Source organism: Lepidochelys kempii, chromosome 10 (assembly GCF_965140265.1).
Source record: "Lepidochelys kempii isolate rLepKem1 chromosome 10, rLepKem1.hap2, whole genome shotgun sequence".
Classification (NCBI taxonomy): domain Eukaryota; kingdom Metazoa; phylum Chordata; order Testudines; family Cheloniidae; genus Lepidochelys; species Lepidochelys kempii.
Genome location: NC_133265.1, coordinates 31,604,350 through 31,625,569, shown reverse-complemented (window position 1 = coordinate 31,625,569; position 21,220 = coordinate 31,604,350). Strand labels below are relative to the sequence as shown.

General features: G+C 49.5%; 2 protein-coding genes and 1 long non-coding RNA gene across 5 annotated transcripts in view; 1 reads left to right on the top strand and 2 right to left on the bottom strand.

Annotated features, from left to right (window-relative positions):
• SNRNP25 (small nuclear ribonucleoprotein U11/U12 subunit 25) overlaps positions 1-21,220 on the bottom strand; it is a 176,133-nt gene that overhangs the window by 72,179 nt on the left and 82,734 nt on the right. The gene's annotated exons all lie outside the window — the stretch shown is intronic.
• RHBDF1 (rhomboid 5 homolog 1) overlaps positions 1-21,220 on the top strand; it is a 116,337-nt gene that overhangs the window by 14,368 nt on the left and 80,749 nt on the right. The window lies entirely within an intron of this gene.
• LOC140917888 (uncharacterized) lies at positions 18,131-19,429 on the bottom strand. The gene is made up of 3 exons (XR_012161032.1): positions 19,249-19,429; positions 18,277-18,544; positions 18,131-18,164 (listed from the first exon to the last, which is right to left on the bottom strand). It is a non-coding gene; the product is annotated as an uncharacterized lncRNA (long non-coding RNA).

Sequence of the window (21,220 nt, the reverse complement as noted above, 5' to 3'; positions counted from 1 at the left end):
GTGCAATCTTTGTCATGAAAGTGCAAGTTACAAATGTAGATTTTCTTTTTTACATAACCACTCAAAAACAAAACAATGTAAAACTTCAGAGCCTACAAGTCCACTCAGTCCTACTTCTTGTTCAGCCAATCGCTAAGACAAACAAGTTTGGTTACATTTACAGGAGATAATGCTGTCCGCTTCTTATTTATGTCACCAGAAAGTGAGAACAGGCATTTGCATGGCACTTTTGTAGGCAGCGTTGCAAGATATTTACGTGCCAGATGAGCTAAAGATTCATATGTCCCTTCATGCTTCTTTACGTCCCAGATATGCTAAACATTTGTATGCCCCTTCACGCTTCAGCCACCATTCCAGAGGACATGCTTCCATGCTGTTGATGCTTATTAAAAAAGTGTTAATTAAATTTGTTACTGAACTCCTTGGGGAAGAATTTTATGACCCCTGTTCTGTTTTACCTGCATTCTGCCATATATTTCATGTTACAGCAGTCTCGGATGATGATTCAGCACATGTTGTTTGTTTTAAGAACACTTTCACTGCAGATTTGACAAAATGCAAAGAAGGTACCAATGTGAGATTTCTAAAGATAGCTACAGCACTTGACCCAAGGTTTAAGAATCTGAAGTGCCTTCCAAAATCTGAGAGGGATGTGGTGTGGAGCATGCTTTCAGAAGTCTTAAAAGAGCAAAATTCCCATGCGGAAACTTCAGAACCTGAACCACCAAAAAAGGTGGCATCTGACTCAGGTAATGGAATTGAACATGTGTCCGTCTGCACTGCTTTGGATTGTTATTGAGCAGAACCCATCATCAGCGTGGAGGCATGTCCCCTGGAAGGTGGTTGAAGCATGAAGGGACATATGAATCTTTAGTGCATCTGGCGCATAAATATCTTGCGATGCTGGCTATAACAGTGCCATGAGAACACCTGTTCTCGTTTTCAGGTGACATTGTAAACAAGAAGCAGGCAGCATTACGCCTGCAAATGTAAACAAACTTGTTTGTCAGTGATTGGCTGAACAAGAAGTAGGACTGAGTGTGCTTGCAGGCTCTAAAATTTTACATAATTCTACATCTGTAAGTTCAACTTTCATGATAAAGAGATTGTACTACAGTACTTAAGTGAATTGAAAAATGCTATTTTTTTTACAGTGCAAATACTTGTAATCAAAAATAATTATAAAATGATCACTGTACACTTCGTATTCTGTGTTGTAATTGAATCAATATATTTGAAAATGTGGAAAACATCCAAAAATATTTAAATAAATAGTATTCTGGTATTGCTTAAGAGTGCCATTAATTGTATGACAGCCCTAATTATTACTTGTATTGCAGTTGTGCCTAGAGGTACCTGTACTTCGTGCTGTACAGACTCATAGCAAGATATAGTCCCTGTCCCAAACAGCTTACAGTCTAGACCAGTGTTCTCCAACCTTTTTATCTGAAGATCAGTTTTTGAATTTAAGGACAACCCAGGATCTACCCTGCCCCTTTCCTGAGGCCCCCCCCATCACTCGCTCTCCCCCACCCTTACTCACTTTCACTGGGCTGGGGTAGGGGGTTCAAAGTGTGGGAGGGGGCTCCAGGCTGGGGCAGAGTTTTGGGGTGCAGGAGGGGGTGCGGGATGCAGGCTATGGGAGGGAGTTTGGGTGCAGGAGGGGGCTCGAGGCTGGGACAGAGTGTTAGGGTGCAGGGGGGGTACAGGGTGCTGGCTATGGGAGGGTGATCAGGGCTGGGGCAGGGGGTTGGGGTGCAGGAGGGGGTACAGGGTGTTGGTTCCAGGAGGGGCTCAGGGTTTGGGGTGCAGGAGGGGGTTCGGGGTGCTGTCTCCAGAAGGGGGTTCAGGGCTGGGGTGCGGCCTCCCGCTGGGCAGCACTTACCAGTGGCAGCTCCCGGTTGGTGGTGCAGTGTGGCTGCTGCTAAGGCAGGCTCCCAGCCTACCCTGGCCCCACGCTGCTCCTGGAAGGGGCCAACATGCCCCTGTGGGGGACAGGTGGCACGTGGCTCTGTGCACTGCCCCTCTCTGCAAGCACCGTCCCTGCAGCTCCCATTGGCCACAGCTTTCCGTTCCTGGCCAATGGGAGCTGCGGGGTCAGTGCTTGCAGACAGGAGCAGCATGTGGAGGGAGACATGCTCCCTCTCCCCCTGCTCCACCCGCGGGGCAGCGCTGGCCACTTCCAGGAGTGGCCTGGGGCCGGTGTAGACAGGGAGCTGGTCTCAGCAGCAGCCCTGCTGCGCCGCCGGAGATTGCCTAGGATCGACTGGTTGGTGACCACTGGTCTAGAGATAAACGAGGGACAACAGGACAGCCATTAGCAGCTTGAATAACCCAGCCTATTGGATTCTAACAGATATTTATGCAACCCTTTGGGCATCTTGTTGAGGAGGAGACCCAACACCCCCCCCCCCAACTCGCTGAGTGCAAACAATCTGCTGGTACTGATACCAAGGGGAAGTGCCCTGTGTCTGAGTGGCTTAGGTTTTGATACTTACTACGGAATGGTCAAGAGAGGAAATGCCTTAGTCTCCCATCCACTCTGTGTGCTGATGTGAGCCGTCTCATCACTAAGGACCAAGTTCAGCTGTGGCATAATGGAATTATGAAACTATGGAATTTATAGTGGAGTCAGTGGAAGTAGCACCTTCATTAGTGTTTGCCCCTAAGTGATTCGTACATGTGGAACCTGTTAGGATGTTTTTGATTGTTGTGGTGTTTGCTGCTTTTTTTTCAGTCCAGCATTAATTTAGTTGTTCGACAGGATTGGCTGAATCCCGTGTGAAAGCAGCAATCATACTGACTGACAAAAGAGACCACGGTAGAGAGGAACAAAATAAACTTGCAAATATGTTTCTGAATATTTCAGTTTGTGCTGATTGAAGGAGTCTTATTACTCTTTATTTGAGAGTGTTCAGGAAACTGTGCTCATGTGCCATTGGTAGCAAAATGAATAGCTTACAGAGAACAGTTCATGGGCAACCCAGAGGTTGAAATTCTTCATCCAAACTACCCAGTGAATCCTTTTGAATAATAAATGTGTTAAAGAAAATCCTGATCAATTCAGGAAAAAATAATTAACCCACAAAGGGGCTTCATTTTAATAGGGAAAATAACTTTAACACTCAGGGTATGTCTACACTACAAAATTAGGTCGAATTTATAGAAGTCTTTTTTTTAGAAATCGTTTTTATATATTCAAGTGTGTGTCCCCCCACAGAAAATGGTCTAAGTACATTAAGTGCATTAACTCGGCGGAGTGCTTCCACAGTACCGAGGCAAGTGTCTACTTCTGGAGTGTTGCACTGTGGGTAGCTATCCCACAGTTCTCGCAGTCTCTGGAAATGAGATTCGAACATTTCCGGTTCTTTTCCTGTCTACCTGGCCAGTTCATCTGAGTTGAGAGTGCTGTCCAGAGTGGTCACAATGGAGCACTCTGGGATAGCTCCCGGAGGCCAATACTGTTGAATTGTGTCCACAGTACCCCAAATTCGACCCGGCAAGGCCGATTTAAGCGCCAATCCACTTGTCAAGGGTGGAGTAAGGAAATCGATTTTAAGAGCCCTTTAAGTCGGAAAAAAGGGCTTCATTGTGTGGACAGGTGCAGGTTTACATCGATGTAATGCTGCTAAGTTCGATCTAAAGTCCTAGTGTAGACCAGGGCTCAGTGATGGTTAAAGGGCATTGGATTGTTTTCAGTGAATTAAGAGATGATATAAGATTTTCTATGAAAACCTCATAGAGACTTTTGCAGCTTTGGAGAAGGAAATGGATCTATCCAGGTGAGGAGTGCAGGAGGATTGTAATTGGATTAGTGTGCCAGTATCACCATGGCTGTGTGATTCTTCCTGGGCCTGGCATATGAGAGCCATCTAGATTCACATAAAGAATTCAAAGCTTTTTCTCTGAGGAAGCTGATTCTGTTATAGCTCTTCCCTCCTTTTCCTAGCTCTCTTTTGAAAATGTTTTAAAAAGTGACCTGAAGAAGAGCTCTGTGTAAGCTTGAAAACTTCTCTCTCACCAGGAGAAGTTGGTCCAATAAAAGATATTACCTCACCTACCTTGTCTCTGTAATATCCTGAGACCAAAGTGCAGTGTTGTTGTAGCCAACAGCTGGTTCAAAACATAGTTAGTTCAAACTTACAGAACTTGAGTATGTTTCTAAGGCTCTGTCGACACTGGCAGTTTCGTTGTTAAAGCTTTTGTCACTCAACTGTGAAACACCCGCCCCCCCCGGAATGACAAAAGTTTTAATGACTAAAAGTGCCAGGGTGGACAGCGCATTGTCTGCGCTCCCAGCAATGAAACTACTGCCCCTTGTTGGAGGTGGTTTTATTTTGTCACCGGGAGAACTCTCTCCCGGCGATAGATTGGCTACACAGCGCACCTTACGATGGCGTGGCTGCAACAGAATGGCTGCACTGTTGAAAGGTACAAAGTGTAGACAGAGCCTAACTGTGGTGGTACTGGAATTCATAGGTGGTGCTATTGTTTATCTGAATGTATAGGAGTGAGATCTTGGGGAAATGCATCTGGTCAGTAGTAATGCATTCTCTTGCTGAACATCTCCAGCAGTATGTGATGCTGAGTGTATCAGTCTGTTGCTTTATCAGTGAGTCTCAGTTTGAATGATTTAAACGTAGAGCTGCTACCTTCGGATCATTCCTATGAGAACAGATAAACCAGGGATTGCCATTGCCCCTCCTCTGGCCTGGGGGCTATTCTTAACCTTTTGAGATTTATGACATCACTCAGTCTTCTTACAGTTGTTAATGTTGCATATGTTTTTTAACTGTCTGAATAGCTATTAGTGAAAATATCTGAGGCTGTATTCAGAGATTATTAGTTTCTTCATCTCACATCCTGTAGGACATCCCGATTACAGTACCCCTTTCAGGAGTCTGATTTGTCTTGCATACCCCAAGTTTCACCTCACTTAAAAACTACTTGCTTACAAAATCAGACATAAAAATACAGAAGTATCACAGCACACTATTACTGAAAAATTGCTTACTTTCTCATTTTTACCATATAATTATAAAATAAATCCATTGAAATATAAATATTGTACTTCTATTTCAGTTTCAGAGTAGCAGCCGTGTTAGTCTGTATCTGCAAAAAGAAAAAAAGAGTACTTGTGGCACCTTAGAGACTAACAAATTTATTTGAGCATAAGCGTTCGTGAGCTACAGCTTACACTGCATGCATCCGATGAAGTGAGCTGTAGCTCATGAACGCTTATGCTCAGATAAATTTGTTAGTCTCTAAAGTGCCACAAGTATTCCTTTTCTTTTTACATTTCAGTGTGATACCTGAGCCTGTTTTTCACTTGTGAGCCTTGTCTGAAGCCTGAGACCCAGGCAGCAGGGCTGGAGCAAGTAACTTAGCTTCGTGGGGCCGCCTGTGGCGTGGGGACCCTGGCAGTTGCCCTGCTTGCCACTCCCTCATGCTGGCCCTGCACTTGCGATCCTCCTAAGCCCCTCCCATGACCCTCCTGAGGGCTGCAACCTCCAGGCTGAGAAACACTGATCCCCTGCGTACACCCAGAAGTACGCATACCCCTGGTTGAGAACCACTGCTGTAGGATGCTGCTATATTGTGGTACAGGGAGAAATTGAGACGTCTTTCTCCTTATGGTTGGGGAGATTTTTAGCACTGAACAGCCCATCTGGAAGAATGAGAGAGGTAAAGGAATTGCTAATTATGAGAGGTATCTGCACTCTGAGAATACTATATGCAGAAATTACTGTGTCCCCTTTCCTTCTCATTTCTCCATTGCCCTCACTATCTAGAGACCCCCAAGTTGCTGATTGGTAAGCATGCTTGCATCTCGTCTTTAAAAATATTATCTGAAGTCACACTGGTCTTTACTGCATCACAAGCTTTGCAGTTCTGCTGTGATTCAGTGGAATTTAAAATTGTGTTCATGGGTTTAAAAATTCTTGAATCTGATGAAGAAAATATTCATTTGATGAACCACAAATACATTGGAAGATAGTACTGTAGAACTTCAAGCAAAGATAGATCACTTGAAGATCTTTACTGGTGTTACTGTAAAAGAGGAGGTATGGGGAGTGTGGCAGAGCTCCAACCTTGTCCCCATGGGTCCCGTGCTTCCAGGCAGTTTATACTTGCCTCAGAGGCTCACTGGGACCCTCCACGTAGCCCTTCTCTCTCTAAGGCCAGGGTACAGTTTACTGAGCCCTTTTCATCATAAGCCAGCAAGGAGGTTGGTGAGAGAACTCCCGCAGTCTGTTGTCCCTATGGGCTTATTCAAGAACAGTTTAGCCTCCTGTCCTGACAGGGGCCTGCCTTCCCCTCCCAGGAGGTGTTTCTGTAGTGGCAGGTTGAGGGGAACCCCAGCCCGCCCTCTACTCCAGGTTCTGGCCCAGGGATCCTAATGGCAGCAGCTGTTGGCAGCGGACCTTTCACTGCCAGAATTGCTACATTTCCCTGGCCACTTCCCCACAGCTCCCCACTTCTTTCTCTTAACACTTTCTTCACCCTTACCTGAGAGCTCCTTTTCCAGTGGTTTGAGGGTGTCTTCACTACTCAGCCCTTCAGCCACACTTCCTCTCCTCTGGCTCTCTTTGGCCTGACTGAAGTGAGCCCTTTTACAATATGAGAGGGGCCTTAATTAGAGTCAGGTGTTCACATTAGCTTAAGGGCTTCAACTGACTCTTTGCAGACTAATTGGAGTTGTGTGTCTGCCCTAGCCTGGAGCAGCCCCTGCTCGGTCAGTCAGGGAACAGAAAACTGCTAATCCAGTGGCCAGAAGCTGTGCTTCTGACTACTCTCTTATAGCTCTCTGGCCTGGAGGGAGGCGAGAGGCTGCTGCTAGGCCCTGGGCTTTCGCTGCTCTAGCTACTCCCCTGGCTGGGCCAGATGCACCCCCCCACCCCATCCTTCTTTGCTACCTGGTTGCTGGCTGGCTGCTGGACCCCCCCTCCCCTTGGTTGCTGCTGCTGCAGCTCTAGCCCCTTGGGGGTGCCTGCTGGCCCGCTCCCCAGAGGAGGGGAGTGAGGGGCCCCAGCTGTTGCTGCTGTGGACAGCACCACCACCACCTGTGAGGGGCCCTTCTTGCCTGGCCACCGGACTGCCACCTGGAGCTGCTGTTGTGTTTGCTGCTGAGGTTCTGCTGGAGCCCCAAGGAGGAGAAGAAGAGGACCATCTGCTGCTGGGGGAGTGCACAGAGACTCTGCAGACCACCGTGGAGGGGACCTCTAAGACTGAATAACTTTTGACCTGTGCTTTTGTGGTGGGGGTTTTGACTGTGTTTGTGAGGACACGGGATGCGGTGTGGAACCTGCCCCCTGGTCCATCCGTGTGTCCCCCTTCCCCACCTTGACCAGGAAGCACGGAGTCTATTGCCTCCTGGTGCCCGCTTCACCCAACGTGAAGACCTATGTGCAGGCGTTGGCGAGGGTGGTGGGGCCCATGGCCATCGTAGCAGGCTCCAAGATGTATGGAGAGGTTGTGTTCTTCCTAGCATTGGAGGTTGCCACCCAGGAGGTGGTGGAGAAGGGCCTGGCGGTGGGGGGGCGTGTTCGTCCCCCTTGAGCTGCTGGAGGACCTGGGCGTCCGAGGGGTCCTGATCTCCGTCCCTCCCTTTCTCCCTAATGCCGCCCTGTTACCTGCCCTCTCTACCCTGGGGAAACCTATCTCCATTATCAGCCCTCTCCTAATGGACTGCAAAGATCCCACCCTCCGTCACATCCTCTCATTTCGCTGGCAGGTGCAGCTTCAACTGCCGCCAGTGGCGCGTGACGGAGAGGCGCTCGAGGGGTCCTTCCTTCCGCCCTACGGCCTGTTACCAGGTACATTATTCATTCCATGGGGGAGGCCCGGTGCTACCTCTGCCGGGCGATGGGGCATGTCCAGAGGGACTGCCCCTTAGCCCGGCACGGAGGAGCGTCCTGGAGCCCCGGCAGGGCCCCATCATCACCAGCGCCCCTGGTGCCCGGAGCCGCCCTTCCTCCTTCCCAGCCCACCACTGCTCCCGCTCGGGCCCAAAGGGTACCTCCCCCAGTACGCCCAGATGAACAGGAGAGCCCCGCTTCCACTGCCTGCAATCTGGTGGGGCCTGTGGAGAAGGGTGCGGCGGGGATACCGCCGAGCATAGCAGAGGGCCTACCCCAGGGGGAATCTTTCCTCTCTCGTGCTGCCCCACCATTACCTCCCCAAGTCCCTAAGCCATCGCCCCTGTCCCTTGACCCGACCCCTGTTAGCCAGCCCCCAGATTATGCCATGGAGGGCTGGGCCCTACTAGGGGCAAGTGGAAGGCTCGAGCTCTGCTCTTTCCATCTGATGCGGAGGTCCCCCAGAAGACCAGGAGCGGGGGCACCGATGCCGAGCCTTCTGCCTTGCCCAAGGGTGTATTCCATCCACCGGTGCTGGCTGGGGAAGACGTGGCAGCATGGGAGAGAAGCGCCGCCCTTCCACTGGAGTCCCTTCCCACGGAGGTCCCCGATGGAGCCCCTCCTGCCCCATTAACATCTGAAGCCCCTGCAAGCCCCGAGGTGAGCGTCGCTTCGGGCGCTGGCGGGGAGAATCCAAGGATGGTGGAAGGTGATCTCCCTTCTGTCTACGAGGAGATTGAGGCCCTGGGTCTGATACCGCTTACCCAGGAAGAGGATGACCTCTGGAGGAAGGCCGGGGGCCAATGACCACCGTACCACTCCCCCAAATATGCTGCGAGAGGAGCTGTGCGAGTTTCTGGAAGACATCCGTGGGTCCCGTAACAGGGTGCAGCTTGCTCTCCAGCGATGGGGGGATTTTCATCACATTCTCCGGGCCGCAAGGGCCATCACGGGGAGGGTAAAAGGACCAGGAAGCAGGCCGCCGTGGCCTACGAGCAAGTCTGCAGCTTCCATGACTCCTTGCTCACCTACAGGTTTGCTGTGCGGCCCAATGGGGGCTGTGAGCATTTCTGCTGGCAAGGATCCCCCCCAGTCCTCCTCATGGCACCCATCATCCTTGTAACATTGAATACTTGGGGCTGTAGAATGGGTCTCTGCAGGTGCCAGGTGCTCCCCTTCCTTCGGGAGTGGGGGTACTCTGTAGTTTTCCTGCAGGAGACCCATATGGATCCAGCCGCCGAAGATAGCTGGTGGCTGGAATGAGGGGTGTACTTTATCCATCTCACAGTTCGTACAGCTGGAGTGGCTACCCTGTTCTCTCCTGACCTACAGCCTGAGGTGCTGGGGGTCGCTGAGGCTGTGGTGGGCCATCTGCTGCACCTCCACGTCCACATGGAGGGGCTCATGTTCAACCTTGTCAACGTCTATGCCCCGACATCGGGCCCGGAGCGGCTGCATTTCTGTCAGCAGGCGTCTACCTTTCTTGGCTCCTTGGATCCTTGCGAGTGCCTGGTCCTAGGCAGGGACTTTAACACTACCCTCGAGGAGTGGGACTGCTTGGGGACCGAGCAGTGCCCGGCCGCCGCGGACATCCTCTGGGAGATTGTTGACCATCGCTCACTGGTGGACATCTGGCGCGACCACCACCCGGACGATGTCTCGATGTTCACCTTTGTCTGGGTGGAGGCCCATCGGTCGCGCCACTCCCAGTTGGACCACATCTACTTGTCACGCTTCCACCTTTCACGGGCCCACTCCTCCAGCATCTGGCCAGCCCCGTTTTCTGATCACCATCTAGCCACCGTGACGGCCTCTCTCTGTGCAGAGAGGTTGGGGCCGGCCTATTGGCATTTCAACAACAGCTTGTTGGAGGATGTGGGCTTCGTGGCATCCTGCCGGGAGTTCTGGCTGGCCTGGCAAGGGCAGAGGGGCGCCTTTTCCTTGGTGTGGCGGTGGTGGGACGTGGGGAAGGTGCGTGCCCGGCTCTTCTACTGTGACTACACCCGGGGCACCAGCCAACGGAGGGATCTGACCATAGAGCAGTTGGAACGGGAGGTCTTAGAGCTGGAGAGGCGTCTGGCTGCCAGCCCTGAGGATCTATCTCTCTGCGGAGCGTGCTGGGAGAAGCGGGAGGAGCTCCGGGCCCTCGAAGACCACTGGGGTGCCTTTGTTCGATCCTGCATCCGCCTCCTTCGGGAGATGGATCACAGCTCCCGCTTCTTTTACGCCCTGGAAAAAAGGAGAGGGGCCAAAAAGCACGTTACCTGCCTTCTGGCAGAGGACAGCACCCCCTCACGGATCCGGCGGAGATGTGCGGGAGGGCCAGGACCTTCTACGCAGGCCTTTTCTCCCCGGATCCGACTGATCCTAACGCTTGCAGAGTGCTCTGGGACAGACTCCCAACGGTCAGCACGGGCGACCGAGACCAGCTACAGCTGCCTCTCACTCTGGCTGAGTTCTTGGAAGCCCTCCGCCGCATACCCACCAATAAATCTCCAGGCATGGATGGGCTGACCGTGGAGTTCTACCGTGTGTTCTGGGACGTCCTCGGCCTGGACCTAGTCACCGTCTGGGCTGAGTCTTTTGGAGAGCGGGGTCCTCCCTCTCTCATATAGGCGAGCCGTGCTCGCCTTATTGCCGAGGAAGGGGGACCTCTGCAACTTATGGAATTGGCATCCCGTCTCGCTCCTCAGCATGGACTACAAACTCGCTGTGGCTGGGGTCCGTGCTGGCAGACGGGGTCCAGCCAGACCAGACCTACATTGTCCTGGGCTGTACCATCTTTGATAACCTGTATCTGGTTTGGGATCTCTTGGAGCTTGGGTGTAGGGATGATCTGTTGTTCGCCTTCCTGTCCCTGGATCAGGAGAAGGCATTTGATAGGGTGGACCATGGGTATCTCCTGGGCACTCTGTGAACATTAGGCTTCGGACCCCAGTTTGTGGGCTTTCTCCAGGTGATATAAGCCTCCGCAGAGTCTCTGGTCAGGCTCAACTGGACCCTGACTGAGCCGGTCAGCTTCGGGCAGGGAGTACGGCAGGGGTGCCCCCTCTCCGGCCAGCTGTATGCTCTGGCGATCGAGCCCTTCCTCTGTCTCCTCCATCAGAGGTTGACAGGTTGGTGCTGCGAGAGCCAGAGCTGTGGCTGGTCCTGTTGGCGTATGCCGATGACATGTTCCTCGTGGTCCAGGACCCGGGTGACTTGGCACAGGTGGAGGCTTGCCAGACCGTCTACTCGGCAGCCTCCTCCACCTGAGTCAACTGGGTCAAGAGCTCTGGCCTGGTGGTCGGGGATGGGTGGCAGGCGAGCTCCCTCCCACCTGCGTTTCAGGCCATCCGGTGGAGCGTGGGTCTGCTGCTCTCTCTGGGTGTTTACCTTTCTGCCACGCATCCGTCTGCGCTGGAGAACTGGCATGGTTTAGAGGGGAGGGTAACAGAGGAGCTCCATAAATGGACAGGACTACTCCGTTGCCTCTCCCTTCGAGGGAGGGCACTGGTGCTCAATCAACTAGTCCTGTCCCTGCTCTGGTACCGGCTCAACACCCTAGTCCTGGCCCCGGACTTCCTGGCCAACCTCCGGATAGCGATTCTGGAGTTCTTTTGGCCAGAAGTGCACTGGGTCTCGGCAGGGGTCCTCCACCTGCCCCTGGAGGAGGGAGGGCAGGGCCTGCACACTCAGGTCCATGACTTCCACCTCCAGGCCTTGCAGAGGTTCCTTTATGGTGCAGGTAGAGTACTTGCACACGCCTTTCTGCGCTGCTTCTGAGGGCTCCGATATGACCGGCAGCTCCTTTATCTCCACCTGAAAGGTGTTCCGTGAGACCTCTCCAGGCTGCTGGTCTTCTACCAGGACCTTCTCCAGACCTGGAAACTGTTCTCGGTGACCAGGTCTGCGGTGGCCACTGAGGGGGCAGATCTCCTCGCGGAGCCCCGCCTACACAACCCCCAGCTCCGTGTGCAGGTGACGGAGTCCCACTGGGTGCGCCAGAGGTTGGTCGCGGCAGAAGTCACCAGAGTCGGAGACCTCCTGGACTATGACCGGGGAGACTGGCTGGATCCCCTGATGCTCACTCAGCGAATGGAGCTCTCCAGGCCTCGTACTCCCCGGCGCATACTTCAGGAGGTGAGGGCTGCTTTACCGCCCACTGCTCGGGCCTATCTTGACCAGGTCCTATGAGAGGGCACGCTCCACCCACCTTCCACCCCAGGCCCTCCGGACCTTTTCATTGGGCCCCTGCCCCGTGGACCCGACCGGCCTCCTGCCCCTTTACAGCGAGCTGGCTGCATGACTTGCAGCCAGTTCGGTTCCAGACTGTGCCAAAAAAACAGCTATACATGCTCGTGCTCCACACCCTTCACGTCCTCAATCTCGCGTTCTGCCCCGACACGAAGTGGTGGGACCTCTTGCCGCCTCTGGAGGGTGAGGAGCCCCGGTGGGCCAGCCTATATTCCACCCTGGTCCCGAGGCCCGCCGGGGACATCAGCTGGCGGCTCCTTCGTGGAGCCATGAGCACGGGCATGTACTTGGCACGGTTCACTCCCCTCCTGGACACCTGCCCCTTTTGCAGCATGAGGAAGATCCTGGCACACGTGTACCTGGAGTGCGCCAGGGTGCAGCCCCTATTCCGGCTCCTCCTAGATATTTTGTTATGGTTTTGGTTGTACTTTTCCCCTCACCTGTTCATCTGTGCATTCCCTATCCGTGGCCCCACAAAGTCGCGGGACCTCCTTGTCAACCTCCTCCTAGCCCTGGCCAAAATGGCCATCTACAAAACCAGGGAGAGGAGGTTGGCTGATGGGGTTTCTTGCAACTGTGGGGGCTATTTCCGTTCCTCGGTCCATTCACACATCAAGGCAGAGTTCCTCTGGGCAGCGTCCACTGGCTCCCTGGACGCCTTCGAGGAGCAGTGGGTGCTGTCCGGGGTTCTCTGCTCGGTGTCCCCAATTAGGTTCCCTTTGTTTAGCCCTGTGACCTCACTCCCGTTCCTGTTATTCATTAGTTGTCCCCCGATTTATTTGGAATCCTGGACTTGTGGATCCTCCCCTTAGGCTGTGGGGAGGTCCTTTAGTAGTGGGCAGGTAGAAGCCTGCTCACCTCCTGGATATCAACAGGACTACTCTGCTGTACCCAACTGGCCTGGGTCTATCACATGAGACATTGTCACAGCATGTAACATTTATGAATGGGGATTATTATTATAATTTTATTATTTGCATTATAACTGAGATTGGGTTGATTGTGGTGGGTGTTATACACGCATGGTAAGGGACCACCTCTGTCCCAGAGAGCTTACAAGTAAAATAGCCGAGATAAACAAAAGGGGAAGTGACCTGCTTTGTGACTGTGGACAGTGGCAGGTTTCCTGAGTCCTGGTGTAGTGCCCATCTACTGAGCCACGCTGCAGCCTTGATCAGCAAGCTCAGCAAAAAATGTTGAGTTTTTGATTTCTGGAAAAGGATATTTTTGAATGAAAACCCAAAATATTTGTAAAAAACCTTCCAAACTGAAGAAAAAGGCCTTGTGATCAGCTCTGTCTGGTAAACATATGCAGTATTGCCAACCCCACATGTTCAAAAAATCATGAATGGATGAGTTAAGGCATCCAAAATCATGAGATTTAAAAATATATATACTGGGGTTCTTTCATTTGTGTTCTGGTGTTTGAGCCATTAGGGGTCACTTTATCCAGCTTTTCTTTTCAACTGGGGAGCTAGAAACTTGTTTATTAATGCAGGCTGAAATGCTCACATCGTCACCTGACTGCAGGATCAGGATTGAAGAGTAAGCCCTAATATTGCATGTGTGCCTGGCATTGTACTAAATACTCTAGTGATTCAGTTGGTCTTGGTAATAAGTGAGCATTCAGCTTGCTGAGTGGTTCTGTGGTATTGATTTTTTCCCCCCCTTTTGATTGCTCATGAGCATTTGGTGCTCAGCTGTGCTGTTATGACTGCATACTGCTTTATGTCCCAGCGGATCTCCTGGAATTCCAGGGAACTGAACCTGCTCTTAAGGATGGTGCAGCCTGCTCTTTTCTCTGCATCTGCCCAGCTCTGTGTCCCCCGTTTCTTATTCCCTTTGGGGTGGATTGTGCCCTGGGAGGTGCTAGGATGTAGCAGTCCCTGTGCTGGCATAGCACAGGAATCGTGAATGTGGCTGACCTCTGAGTAAGAGTGCTGCTGGGAAAGGCTCCTTTGGCCTGTTTCAAAAGTGGGCTCTCAGTAAATACTGCAGGTTTCATCCAGGGAAGGAAAGGGCTGATACTTACTGACTCTCTCTCATTCTGTATCAAACGGTTGACTCCTGACTCATGCCCCCATGATGCCAGCTTGTCATACTTGTTAAATTTTCAAGCAAGCCCCTTCATGCTTTCTCCCATGCTGCTCCTTTCTCCTGGGAGTTGCTCCCCGTAAACATTCACAAAGCTGCATCACTGTCCACCTTCAAATCCCTCCTCAACACTTTCTCCTTTGCTGCAATGCCTACAAAAAACTTGACCATGGTTAGGATGCTGTATGCTGAGACCACTGCCTGTCATGTTAACGAACATTGTCTCATTGTTTCCTTGTACTCCCCCATCTGACACTATCCATCTGTTGTCTCTTGTCTTACACATAAGCTCTTTGGGAAGGGACGTCTTTTGTTCTGTTTGTACAGCAGCTAGCACAATGGGGCCCTGGCCCATGACTGGGACTCCTAGGCGCTACAGTAATACAGATAATGTAGGAGGTATGCACGTGGAGGGAGATGGAGTCGCTGAGTTCCTGGGCTCTCATTGCTCAGGACCCTGTCTAGACTTGTAAAGCAGATTTTGTCTCCACACATGTTAGCTAACATGTTTCATATGCATTCAGACACTAGTGTAGAATGGGTTTAGCACTTTGAAAAGTGCTTTGGCTTGTCATGATAGGCCTAGAGAGGAGCCATGGTAATGGGAAAGGTGAGGCCCTCAGCCCAGTCCCTCTCCTGTTCCTCCCCTCCTGCCAGCATGCAGCTGTTCCCTTGCTGGGCACTCTAGTCGTTGGGCAGGCAGTGCTGTCACTAGAAAACTTGCTCTTTGCTTCAGGGATTGTGCTTTCTAAAGAACTTGTGCACTTGAGCGCGAGTGAAGTTTCTCTATGGGCCCCAGAGGAGCCCATGGATTCCACTGTGCACCAAGTGATCCTTGCAAGAATTCACTGTTTCTTTTTCTGGCAAACAGCACTTTGCTCCTGTCGTGGGGCACTGGGGAAAAGATGAAGTAAAACTGCAAAATGTTTTGCTGTGCCCAAGGCCATCCTGATATCAGAATGCTAGGAACCATTGGGAAAGGGACCACTAATAAAACAGTATATCGAAATCCATGGTACGCCCACAACTTGAATACTGCCTGCAGTTCTGGTTGCCCCATTTGAAAAAAGATGTATTAGAATTGGAAAAGAAACAGAGAAGGGATTAGGGATCTCGAACAATGTCCATATGAGGACAGATCAAAAATACTGGAATTGTTCAGGTTGGAAAAGATAACTAATGGGGGGAATGATAGAGGTCTATAAAATCATGACTGGGGTAGAGAAAGTGAATAAGGAAGTGTTGTTTACCTCTTCACATAACACCAGAACCAGGGCTTACCCAATAAAATTAACAAGCAGCAGGTTTAAAACTAACAAAAAAAGGAAGTCCTTCACCCCATGCATAGTCAACCTGTGGAACTCATTGCCAGGGCATGTTGTGAAGGGCATAAGCTTTACTGAGTTAAAAAAAATATATATATCTAAGTTGATGAAGGAGAGGTCCATCAATGGCTATTAGCCAAGATGGTCAGGAACACAACCCCATGCTCTGGGTGTTCTAAGCTTCTGACTGTCAGAAGCTGGATCTGGATGAAAGTGGATGGATCAGTCGATAACTGCCCTGTTCATTCCCTCTGAACTGTCTGGCAATGGCCACTGTCAGAAGACAGGATATTGGACTCACTGGACCACTGATCTGACCCAGTATGGCCATTCTTATGTTACTTCTTATGATCTTATCACATGGGATGTTTTATAGCCAGCACCCAGAGTCTACCCACCATTTGTCTCTGCGTCCTAGCTGGGTGCACACTGCAACAGGGCCAACAAACAGTGGGTCAGGTGCAGTGTTTCAGCCACTCTGCTAGGTTGCTACTGTCTCCCAAGCTCAGCTCTGTGCACTGGGAAGTTTGATGAGGGGACTGGAATCAGCACCCTGCTAGAGCCTGAGTGAAGGGAGATACCTCTCCATCATAACAGGTTCAGGAAAGGGACTCAGGAATTCCCTCATGCAGCACCTTGTAAGGGAGCTGGGGCTGCCATGCAGTGTAGGACAAGGCTTTTCAATCCGTCTCACTGCCTTCACAGCCCCATTTTCACCCCCCTGTCAAAGCAGCCTCGTTTGTGTTTTTTTGCTGGAGGGGCTTGGCTTTGATCCGCTGCAGTTCTACCCTTTCAGACATTCCAGCACATTCATGTCTGACTCTCCATTGGCCACCACCTTGTGTGCTATCAGCACCAGTGCACAGAGAGTGTAAAACATGCCTGTTCTGAGTTGAGAGCATTTGACACCCTCTTTGCTTTGGAGGAGGAATGATACACAAGGGTTGGGGCAGGAGAGAATCCACCCCAAGTCACTACTGACAGATAAAGAGGAACAAATCACAGAACTAAAAATTAATGGTATTATAGGTACAAGTGATCATGACGGTACAAGCAGAATAAAGTCCAGGCCAGTACTATCTACTTGGTGCTTTAATAGGGCCAATTTCACAAAGCTGAAAACAATTATGAGTAAGGCTAAGAGTTTAGCACAGGTATTTTTAGTAAAAGCCATGGACAGAATGTGGGCAATAAACAATAAATCATGTAAGCCAGAGCCCAACCAATTGGGGCAGACAGCTGGAGCCCCACAGCCCAGGGCTTAAGTTGTGGAGGTCACACAAACTCATGGAATGTGTGTCCTCCACGACTGACTTGCAGCCTTAATCATGAGCCAAATCAGCTGGGAAGAAGAATAATTTAGAATAATTTAAAAATACCTCACTAGATGCCCAAAAACCACAATTGAGGAAGAAAGCTGTGCTATTTAAAAAAACAACTTGGTTTAAAGAGGAAGTGAGGGTAGTTGTAAAAAATGAAAAGATAATATAGAACACATGGAAGAAGAGGGAAATTGATAGTAATGAATATAAACCAGAGACTAAGAATTGTAGAAAATTGATAAGGGAAGCCAACCGATACAAGAGAAATCTATGGCCAGCAGAATTAAGGACAATAAGGAGTTTTAAAATATATTAAGAACAAAAAGAATCCTGACAATGGTATTGGTCCATTACAAGATGGAAATGGTAGAATTATCAATAGAAATGCAGAATAGTTCAATAAATATTTCTGTTGTGTATTTGGGAAAAAACATGAAGTAGTCTCATCATAGGATCATAACACTCTTTCCATTCCACTAGTATCTCAGGAGGATGTTAAAACAGTAGCTACTAAAGTTAGATATTTTTAAATCAGCAGGTTCAGATAACTTGCATCCAAGGAGCCCGCTGGACTGTTAATATTGATTTCCAGTAAACCTTGGAACACTGGGGAAATTAAAGGCTAATTTTGTGCCAATATTTAAACAGGGTAAGCAGTATGATCTGGGTAATTATAGGCCGGTCGGTCTGACATTGACCCAGGCAGTATAATGGGGCAACTGATTTAGGACTTGATTAATAAAGAACTAAAGGAGGCTAATGTAATTAATGCCAATCAACATGGGTTTATAGAAAATAGATCCTGTCAAACTAATTTGATATATCGTTTTTGATGAGACTGGAAGCTTTGATGGTAAAGGTAACAGTATTGATGTAATATGCTGAGATTTCTGTAAGGTGTTTGACTTGGTACCACATAGCATTTTTAATTAAAAAAAAAAAAATCTAGAATGATATAAAATTAACATGATGGCACACATTAAATGGATTAAAAACTGGCTAACTGATAGATCTCAAATGTAACTGTCAGTAGGGACTCATCATCAAGCGGGTCTGTTTCCAGTGGGGTACCACAGCGATTGGTTCTTGGCCCTGCACTATTTAACACTTTAATCAATGACCTAGAAAAAAACATAAAATTATCACTGATAGTCTGCAGATAACACAAAAATTGCAGAGTGGTAAATAATGAAGGGGACAAGTGATTCAGAGTGATCTGGATCACTTGGTAAACTGGGCGCAAATAAACAATACGCATTTTAATATGGTTACAAAGAATGAAGGGCATACTTACAGGATGGGGGACTCCACCCTGGGAAGCAATGACTCTGAAAAAGATTTGGGGGTTATAGTGAGTCATCAGCTGTGGCCAAAAGAGCTAATGCGATATTGGGATGCATAAACAAGGTAATCTCAAGTAGGAGTAGAGAGTTTTCTTACCTCTGTATTTGGCAGTGGTGTGACGACTGCTGGAGTAGTCTTTAGTTGTGATGGTCCCTATTGTATTCCACTGAGGGTTATGCATGAGCACCGTGTGTCTGGAGCCGGATAATTTGAAAGTAGTGTCTGTTGGTCCGCACAGTGTGCCTTGGCTCGCCTTGTGCTTCTGTCCAGTGTCATAAAGGGTGGGGCGGATTGACTGCATCTCTAGTTCCTTCTCAACATTGCATGGTCTGGGTTGGAACTTTCTGTCCTTGTTTCTGACACACTTTAAAATAAGATAGTTGTACATAGTTTTAAGAGTTTTATAGTAGTTTTACTAGTTTATTGTAGTTTTATCGTAGTTTTAGTGATTAGTTTAGATAGATTGGGGGTGGAAGGGGGATGTTTTCTCCACATCCTTCCCGCCCCCTCAGGACCTGTAAGCGGGTACCGAACTATGCCCAGAATGCCGGGCTTCATACTCTGTGCCTCCTGTCCATGCTCCTTCTTGGTCAACAGTGAACACCAATGCTGTCTTTACTGCTTGGGGGACGCTCACGTTGCATTCAGGTGCAGTATTTGCCAATCCTTCCCTAGCTGCAAACCAAGAAGACCGGGCTCGATGCCTCTGGAAACACCACCTGGAGCTTGCCATGAGGCCTCACTCAGACCTAGGCTGGGGAAACCCCCTCCTGCCCCGTATCCTCTAGACCAGGGGTCGGCATCCTTTCAAAGAGCCATTTTTTTGTCCTTGAACAAAATATTTCGAGAGCCACATCACATGCAAAGCTACTTGTAGATTTAGAATTTATCAGCAAATAATAATTGAACATATTTAAGTTATTACTACTCACTAATACTTTTAATGTGACTTCAGCCTTTTGAATTTGAATATAAACAGGAGGGGGCTCTGGGCTGGGACAGGGGATTGGGGTGTAGGAGGGGGTGTGGGGTCTGTGAGGGAGTTTAGGAGCAGGAGGGAGTTCTGACCTGGAGCAAGGGGTGGGGTGCAAGAGAGTGTGCGAGGTGCAGGTTATGGCTGGGAGGTGCTTGCCACAGGTGGATTGCGGATGGCGGTGCAGCAGGGCTAAGCAGACTGCCTGCCTGCCCTGGCCCCATGCTGCTCCCAGAAGTGGCTGGCTGCTGGCACGTCTCTGCGCTCGCCTGGCCTGGGGAGAGGCGGCTCCATCCCCAGCACTGTCCTCACAGCTCCCATTGGCCGGTTGTAAATCCTCCTTAGTCAAAGTGGCGAGGTGAATATTGTCTGTGAATATAAGGTTATGCACTGTCCTACCTCGTAATATGACTCCTCCTGCTTCATCTCTCAGTGCTACAGCCATTACTGCTTCCAGTATTAAATGAACAAATTGAACTAATTCTGGCAGGATTCATTAAATATTAACACCAACAGTCTGGACAATTCCTTCGTGAACTCTTTTAAAACTCCTGGATGCAAGTTATCAGGGCCTGATGGTTTTAAAATATTTAACATCAGTAGCTGCCATATAGCATCCTCCTTAGTTGGAATGGAAAGTATTTCACCGTCAGATGATATGAGCACATCATCCATCTTCTTTGCAAATGCAGAACAGAAATATGTATAGAAACTTCTGCCTCATTTGCATCATTGATAACGTTACCATTTTCACGTAGTGTACAACTTTCCTTGTTGCTGTTCATTTACAGTAGCACTCGTGTGCGAGGTGCTCACCAACACTTGAGGAGGAGGTTCCTGTTCTGAGAACTTCATAATATAATGACAGAAGTCAGGAGAAAGGAAATAGCAATTGGCTGCTTATATACAAATCAGCAAGTTTCACTATGGGCAGCATGGCAGAGGTAAATCCTTAAAGGGCCTTATGGGGTTAGGATAGGGCATTAAGCCCAGACAGGTCGGACCATGCACAGGGGACTGCATAGAAGAAGGTAGGGAATCTGACTAACTGGTGGGTGAGTTTGGGAGCACTGATAGAGTGGAGGGGACACACATTTGCTGTTGTTGCATTTAAAATGCTCCTTGTTGTGGTGCCTAACCCAGTGGTGAGGGCTGCTGCAATGGAGCTTGTTTGTGGGACTCTAAAGGGTTTAGGATTTGGTGATTGATTGAGGCTGGGCATCTCCTTCAGGATCAGTGCCTTCTCATGGCTGATCGGATCTGTCTTGATTGAAGTTATGATTCTAGTTTGTACTGGCAATAAGTATAAATGAATGTGAGAAGTTGCTCTTAGATATTTTAGCCCTTCAGACATTCTTGAAGTTAGCCATGCAGTATGTATCAGTGAAATGGCGAACTGACATGAGGGACTGTACGTTAAAGTGGCACTAATAGAACGCTGCAGCTGTCTGAAACCCAGCTGTTTGAAAGCCTGGGAATTCAGAGTCATGGTTGCTGTGAATGTGGAAGCCTCTGAAAGCCAGGAAGTTCAAAATGATGCTTGCAGTCCTGGATCCTTTATCCATGCTGCCGACCTCTCTTCTGATGATTCAGCTGCAGAGCCTTGTGAGGTATCCAGTCAGTGCGTAGTTTGGGTGATGGATGATTTAAATCAAGACCTTTGATTCATAGTGGAACTATGATTGAGACTGGGTTGTATCGGGCTGTAAATGGAGGGATAGGGGAGGGGATGACATGCAGGAGTGTCTGGTGAGGTCCATGGCCTATGTGTATGTGGGGGTGTCTGAATGAACAGTATTGGAGCAGTGGTATTTGCAGTGTACGTCAGACCCACCATCTCTTTGCTGCTAATCATTTTCTGACTTCCAGCTACTGACGCAATTCTGCATAAGATGCTTTACACTACAAAGATTTGCTTCCATAGCTATATTGGTTAGGAGTGTGAAGAAAATTACCTCACTACTCGATATTCTTGTCAGTATTCTTGTCAGCAAGTTAAGGAAGTATGGGCTGGATGAATGCACTATAAGGTGGGTAGAAAGCTGGCTAGATTGTCGGGCTCAACGG